The sequence below is a fragment of the Pteropus alecto genome, unplaced genomic scaffold (genome assembly GCF_000325575.1).
Source record: "Pteropus alecto unplaced genomic scaffold, ASM32557v1 scaffold224, whole genome shotgun sequence".
Taxonomy (NCBI): Eukaryota; Metazoa; Chordata; class Mammalia; order Chiroptera; family Pteropodidae; genus Pteropus; species Pteropus alecto.
Genome location: NW_006436289.1, coordinates 3106116 through 3114359, shown reverse-complemented (window position 1 = coordinate 3114359; position 8244 = coordinate 3106116). Strand labels below are relative to the sequence as shown.

At 37.8% G+C, this 8244-nt stretch overlaps 1 pseudogene; it reads right to left on the bottom strand.

Moving 5' to 3' along the window:
• Positions 1–3695: 3695 nt before the first annotated feature.
• On the bottom strand, positions 3696–3815 carry LOC112480476 (annotated as a pseudogene).
• Positions 3816–8244: the final 4429 nt, after the last annotated feature.

Here is an 8244-nt window from a genome sequence, read left to right as displayed (position 1 = left end):
ATAAAATCTCCCCATGTCGAAAGGTCAGAAACTAATCCAACTCTTTTACTGTTAATTTTTCCTTTGGCTAAAGAACGCTGGGTCAGGCCACTCGTCTGTAGACACACAGGTAGACAGCAGCTAGAGCTCTGGGTTTTCCTCCCAGATGACTAGCCAGTGGCTTCAGTCCTATATTTTGTTAATAATCTACAACCACTTAATTGAAATGCGCCTTTGGCATATTCTAAATTCCCATAATTTATCGGGGTTTATTTCTGGACTCTATATATTTCTATTCCTATTCTAACTCCAAAACATTCAGCTTCGTAATATATTTTAATTTCCGAGAGTGTTTTACTATTTAACTCTCTATTCAGAAACTTCTTCACAATTTTCCTAGCTATTTCAGATGGCTTCTTTTCTAGAGGAACTTTGCATTATTTTGTCAAGTTCCTTCTAAAATTTCTGTCTGTGTTTTGATTGGGAAAATGAACATATACTTTAAATTTGAGAAGACTGATATAATTATAAAATTAATCGGTTTATGAAAGATCACTATATGTTCCTACTTATTCAACTTTTATTTAATAAATCTTATTAGAGTTTCGAGTTTCTCTTCATATAGGCCCTACACATCTCTTGCCATATTTATTCATGGACATTTTACTGTCTTTGCTGTTATACAAATGGAAGTTTGTCTCTCATTACATTTTTAACTGGTTATTGATAATATAAAAGACAGCTATTGATTTTTTACATTTTGAACTTTTTTAACCGGCCATTTTGCTAAATTCTTTTTAAGTTAATAGTTTTTAAGTGCTTCTCTTAGTTTTTCCAGAATTACACTCATAGCTAAAAATAGTGATTTTGCAACTTCCTTTTCAATGTGTTTTTTTTTTTCAACATGTACATCATTTCTAAAATAACAATGAATAATTGTAGTAATAGTGGGCTTCCTTAATACTGATTTTAACAAAAATGCTTTTTTAAAGTTTTCATTTTATGCGAAGGAAGTGTCTTGGCTTTCTATTGAATTTAAATCAGGAGCAGGTGTTGCATTTTGTCACATGTGTTTTCATTTAGCATCTACTGAGATAATCCCAGGGAGGATTATCCTGGTTTGACTGCCCCCCTGCCGCAAGGCCACCCCCTAACTCTCTCAGGAGCACATCCAGAGCTCCAGCCACCAAAGCTAGGCCTGCTCACTGTCTAATAGCCCTCCCATGGCTGTGACATGGCCCTCAGAAGATTTAAAGGAAGGCCCTAGAGCTCCATCTGTCCTTGGTAAGACACCTCACCCCTGTGGTGATGACATTGCCAGGGAGGCCAATCCCCAGAGGAGGGCACATGTAGAACTTATGATACATCTTCCCCAAAGACAAATCTTCAGATCCTACAACACTTCCTACTCTGCTCATATCCCCATGTGAAAATGAGTTAGTGCATGTGCTACTCAGCCTCCCACCTCTGCAGACCCACAAGACTCTTCCGCATACTCTCTGGAAGCTCTCATCACCTTGTCTGCTAAATCCAGGTTCTGCCCCGAGACACTGCTTCCCAGGAACCCCTATGAACAGTGGCCTCTGGTGCCTCCACAACCCACCTACACAGTCAGGAATGGGACAAATGTTCTTGTTCTTCATTGCTGCTCCCAGGCTGTCTCTCCTCCATCCTTCCTTTAAACCTCCAACTCCTTTAAAGCACACATGGCCTGTCTGTTAGCCCCCTGTTGTAGTGATCATTCGACCATTCCGTCACCTCACTGGAATGATTTCCTCTACTGTGCCTGTCATTGTTCTTAATCAGTTTCATCATCCACACAGATGACTCGTACAACACCCACCTTCTAACATCCTTGAACTTCACTTCCAATTAAGTGAGGAGTTTTCCTCCAGTTTCGCTCATGCCCCTGACTTTGTCATTCCCAATCACTGGACCACCTTCCCACTCTCAGACCACCAACTTCACTTCTCCCATTCACTTACTCTAGCATCTCTACTCCAAAATTACTTGAATACCAGCAATAACTTTTATGCATTGACTTTTCTATTTTTTTCTTTGTCTGATACTTCTTCCTCTTTTCTCTTGTCCTCTACTCTTGTTATCCAGATTAGATTCCAAATTGCATCACTATAATCTCTCCCTTAAATATATCCTCGATCCCCATGCTCTCTTTCTCTGTTAAATTCACCCAGCAAAACTATTCTCTATTCACTTGCACCGAAGCCCTAAGATATGGCTACTCAAATATTTTACTACATTGCCTTAATTTTTCACCCACTCTCCCAGTTTATTATTTCACATCATGGCAAGTATTCATCCCATCACATCTGTACTCCCTTCTTAGTAATAAAATTTCTAGTTGGACAAATGGCTGCCCAGAAATAAGACTACTTTTCCCAGTTGCCTTGCAGCTAGGTACGGGCCTATGGTCAAATTTTGCCCCCAGTGGAATTTTCATGTGACAACTCTGGAACACTTTCTTTAAAAGTCTGAAGACACCCAACCAGTTTATTCCTTCTCTCTTCTTCATCTGCTGCTTGTAACATGGATGTGACAGACCGTGAGAATGAGGGCCATGTCCCAGGAATGGTGGGGTGGAAACTTGAAAGAATCTTGGACCCCAAGAACTTCACAGAGCAGAGCTTCCCCAACAGCGCTGGATGGCTTACTTCTAAATTTCTAACATATTTAGGCCACTGTTATTTTGTGTGCCCATTACTTGTAGAAGAATAAAATCTTAACCAGTACACACTCTCTCCTTAAATCTCCAAAACTCCCTTTCTACTCTTTACTCTCAACTGATGACCTCATTTCTTATTTTGCTGAGAAAATAGACACAATGAAAACAGAGTTCTACATCCACCCACCACCAAACTTGTCAACTATTTGCATCCGTGTGTACATCCTCTGCCGTTTATTCTTGACAAAGGATCCACTCTTAGAGTGGAGCCCACCTCTCTCGCCTACTCAAGGATTTTGTTCCTGCAGTTAGCCTCCCCTCTCATGCCTCATCATTTCCCATTTTAAAGGACCACTCCAAATGATATAAAAAGTTCTTTACTTTCTCTCATACTTAAAAAATTTCATAAGTTTACTGACTTTGTATTAGTCTCCAGCCATTTTTGTCCATTGCTTTATAATAAAACCCTTAATAGATGTCTATTCTTAAAGTCTCCTCTCCTCCCATTCTTTCTTGAGTATAATTCCTCCAGGCTTTCATTTCCACAATATCATGAAAATTCTCTTAGTAAGGTGTTCACAACCTCTACCTTCCCAAATCCAAGTGTCAATTCTCAGTCCACATGTCACCTGCCATCTAAGAAGCATTCAGTACCTCCAGCTTCAGACATTATCTTCACTTTGCCTGGGGGACACCACTCTTAATTCCTGCCTGCTTGATAGGCTCCTCCTTCTCAGTCTCTTTGCTGGTTCTTCCTCATTTCCCTGACCTCTAAGTGACCATGTGCCCTTGGACTCAGGCCACAGACCTCTTCTAATCTCATCCAGTCCCATTGCTTCAGTTATATTCTGTATACTGATCACTTCTTATTTCATATCTGTAGGTCTGACCTCTTTTCTGAATTCAGGATCTATATATCCAACCATTCTTTTTATTAAAAAAAATTTTTTTTAATTAGGCAAGGCAACCCTTGGTTGACCTCACAGATTGCAAGGACCTTGTCAGCTTACAATCCATTATTTTTTATTTTTTACTTTTCCAGCACCTGGTCTTCCTAGGTGGTCTCCCATCCAAGTAATAACCAGGACCAACCCTGCTTAGCTTCCAAGATCGGATGGGATCGGGCTTGTTCAGGGCGCCATGGCATAGTATATTCAACTATTCTGAATGACTAATAAGCATTACAAACTTAACACAGCCAAAATCAAATTCTTGAAAATGTTAGACTCATGTAGGGAGGAAAAATCAGGCTAGCCTCAGATGGGCATGTCCATATCAACACTGAGTACTATTCCTTGAAGCAGGACCATCCTAACGAATGGTTTCTCCATTCACCTAGCTGCCCAGGCCAAAAATTCTTGGAATCATTTTTGACTTCTTTTTCTCTCTTTCATTCTTGACTCTCTTGTTGACTCCCCATCTAAACTGTCAGAAAATCCTATCAACTCTACCTTAAGAACAAGGCCAGAAACTAATTACTTTCCTCTCTCTATCACTTATCCAAGCCATCAATATCCCTTTTTGGGACAACTGCAAGGGCACCATAACTAATCTGTTTCCTGGCTACCTCTCCGACCTCACCAGTGACTACTCTGCCCAACTCTCACTCTGCTGCAGCCACACTGCGTCCTTGCTGGTCCTCTCACCTGCCAAGCACGCTCCTGATTTAGAGCCTTTGCACGGGCTGCTTTTGATGCCTAAAATGTTCTTGCCCCAGCTACTCACATTTCCCTCCTTCACTTCCTGTAGGTGTCTGCTCCCAAAGCACTTTGTCCAAGTCTTTCCCTGACCATCCTATCCAAAATAGCATCCCATGGCCCCTCTGTCATTCTCTATCCCTTACGTTATTTTACTGTCTTTATAGCATTTCTCACTGCCCGTCATTATATTAGTTATGTATTCATTTCTTTGTTTAACTGCACAAATACCACTACATTGCCCCCTACCCTCATGCTTATCCCCAGCACCTAGAGCACTGCCTGATAATACAGGCATCAAGAACATTCCTTATTCCTTTTATTCTTTAAAGTAAGAACCATATAGACAGAACTTAGTCTCAGCAACAGATAGCCAAGGGCAGGATGAGAAATGCTGGTGCCAGGCTCTCAAGAGAATGTAGCTCTCTGACTGGGAGCTGGTGGGGAGGGAGCCCTGTGTTTTAGTCTACACCAGTTCAAAGTAGTTTCTGTCTCACTGGGCTAGGAGGAGGGAGTGGGTCTTGGTTCAAATCCAAGACTCACTTTCCTTACAGAATTTCAATAGATTTTTTTTTTAATATAAATGTTTCTTCATTTGCTATGTGCCCTCAGGACCATTTCCAGAAACTTTAAATGATTTCTTAAAAATAATTTTCATCATTTCTGTTGGGTGACAGGTCCTCGGATTTCCTCACATTGCCTTGCCAGAAGTAAAACTCTATTCCACATAGGTCATCTTGCTTTTATCACATGATCCTGCCAGGCTGCTCCCCTTGCTATTTTTTAAAAAGATATTTTAGGTGTAGAGAGTTGATTTAATCATAGTCCTGAATGTATCATCATACTATATGCTGTACAAGGGCCCTCTACTATGATATATTTTTAAAAATTTACCTCCCTTTATTCCATTACTCACTCCCATTACAGTTCCACTCTCACAGCCAGCAGACTATTCTATTTATTGAGTATCTTTTGTATTTTGTATCATGTAAAATGTATATTGCTTTATATATTATCTTCTTTTTCTTTTTTTTTTCACTCAGCACTGTTTTTAGGATCTATCCATCAATATATCCAATTTGCTGCTATTAAACGTTGCATGGTACTCTGTGATATGCACCCACCCAACATATCTGCTTACACTCCCATCATCGGACACCCAGATTGCCTTCAACTTCCCACCGCAAATAGCATTGCAATAGATATCTTCACTTGTCATATGTATCTGTGTAGGAATCTACCTTGGATATATTCCATGAGTGGTATTGCTGAACACAGAATTTGCTTGTGTGCAATTGCCTAGTCCAGACTGCTTTTCAGAATGGCTGCACCATTCTATGGCCGACTAGCTATGTAAAAAGACTTACAGCCCCACCTTCTTGACCATTATCAAAGACTTATAGCCCCACCAACTCTTGACATTATCCTCATTTTGCCAATTTAATAGGTATAATGTAATGTGTCATTGATGTTTTAATTTACATTTCTTTGATCATTAATTTTAGCATCTCCTCATATCTTATTAATCTTTAGGGTTTTTTCCTCCTAATTGCTTATTCATATCTTTACAACTAATTAGTAGCCATCTCAGTGATCAGATCAACTACTGCAGTATCGCAGTGCTCATGTTCAAGTAACCCTTATCCTACTTAATGAAGGCCCCAAAACGAAGGGTACTGATGCTGGTAGTTCAGATATGCCAAAGAGAAGCCATAAAGTACTGCCTTTAAGTGAAAAGATATGTGTATATAAGAAAACACATAGTATATATAGGATTTAGTACTATCCATGGTTTCAGGCATCCACTGGGGGTCTTGGAACTTATTCTCCACCGATAAGGATGAACTACTATAGAAGCCTCAAGAGAAGCCATCAGAAACAGAGATGCAGAAAAGCCAGGTACAGAACAACTATTGACATTATTGCTGCTGATAAAACTGAAAAGTACATACTCTATTGTCCAGCAACTGATTTTCTATACATAAACCTTAAAGACGCTATCACACACATAGAAGGATGTCATCGCAACAGTTTTTATAACAGTTATAAAAAGTTAGGAAAAAAATATCAAAATTTTCATCAATAGAGATTCGAATGAATAAATTGTGGTATAGTCACGTACAATGGAATACAATACAATAGTTAAAAGAATGAGCTAGATCTATGTGGATCAACATGAAAATACCTAAACAGTAAAAAATAGATACTTAGAATATGAAATATTTAAACAGATGTTAAAAACTCTAAGCAATACTACATTTATTTTTTTATAGACATACTTTTAAGTAGAAAAAATCTAAAAACAAGAACTGGAAGAATATAGAGAAAATTCATGATAGACATTTTCTTTGAAAGGGGGAGTGAAAATAGAAAGAAGATTAGAAAAAAGAAAACTTTAGTTTTATCTGTATTGTTCTATTTATTTTATTTAAAAAATTATAGCAAAAAATACAAAATGTTAGCATTTTAAAATTCTAGATTGTGGGTTCACTGATGTTAGTCTTATTTTATGAACATTAAAATTTTTTTCAATATTTTAATAGACAAAATAAAAACAAAAACAAATTACCAAGTTTAGCTTATTAAAAATGGCATAATACTTAAAATGTTAATACTTTATATTGAAGATACTGTAAGAACGTATTTTTCCAATACTAATTCTATTGTTATTGATGAAACCTTTCTATAGGGCAGGGCGTTAAACTTGCAGGAAGTAATCTTTGGCATTTGTTAGGCTCTTTCAGTTTTCAAAAGTGATTTCAGGCTATCTCAATGACTGCAGTTTATTGTGCTGAAGAAAGGAAGGAACTAGGAATGTCACCTGGTAAGTCTGGATACAACACAGCCCCCTGGTCACAGGGTCATTCTCTAGAAGTCAGCATCTGTTAGGCTGTTGTGACAACCATGATCCACTCTTCGAGTAGAATTAGCCCTTGATATACTGCACTATAATAGAACAATAGTAAGAATTATCTGAATGAGTCTTAGGAAATTTTATTGATCATGAGGCATTTGCTACACCATGAAAGTTGGGCAAACACTGAGGCCAGGTTGGACTCAGAAAAGAGAAAACTAACAATGATTTTGAAGCATAAACAGTTCAGTAGCTTCTTTAGTGTCCTTTCAACACCATGCACTCTCTCACCAGAAAATGTCACACGTTATCCTATCTTCCGTGTCAAGATTGATAATACCGTTTGAAGACCCCACTTTATTTAAAATTCACATAAACCTGGATGTGAGTTTTCTCTTGCAGGAATTTGAGAAGTTACAGGTATCCTAAAACAATTAGCTAGAAATAAAAAGAAGGAAAAAAAGAAAAATCATTATCAAATATATGGTCATTCATTGTTACTTTAAGGAGATAAAGTTAGTGGTTGGCAGAAAACTTGAGTTGACAAAAATCTGGTCCAGCAATTCAATTTCTACCCATAAAGCCTAAAGACACTGCCACACACACTATGACAGTTGTCCCTCATCAGCTTCATAAACTGAATTGGGTGGAGCTATCGATCTATTTCAATGTTCTGGGACAGCTTATATAGCGCAAAGGTTATGTGTTTCATGAAAGTCGAAAGTATCCACTGGTAACAGATCCTGGTTTGAGAACCTTTACTTTGGAGAAACATTCCATTGCTCAAGACTTTTTGAAAAATTGAAATAAGTTTATGTAATTCTGAAATAATTATAAAAATTAATAATTTTAATTTTCCTCATGGATTTAAGATACAGATTTTAATTATATGTTTAAATAGTTTTGATGCTTCTAAGGTTCTTTTCTATAAAGAATTCCTTATTCCTGAATTCACACTTTTGTTTCATCTTAATCAAATGAGGTAAGTAGTTTTTTCTCCGTAAAGATATCATTATCATTATCAATGATAA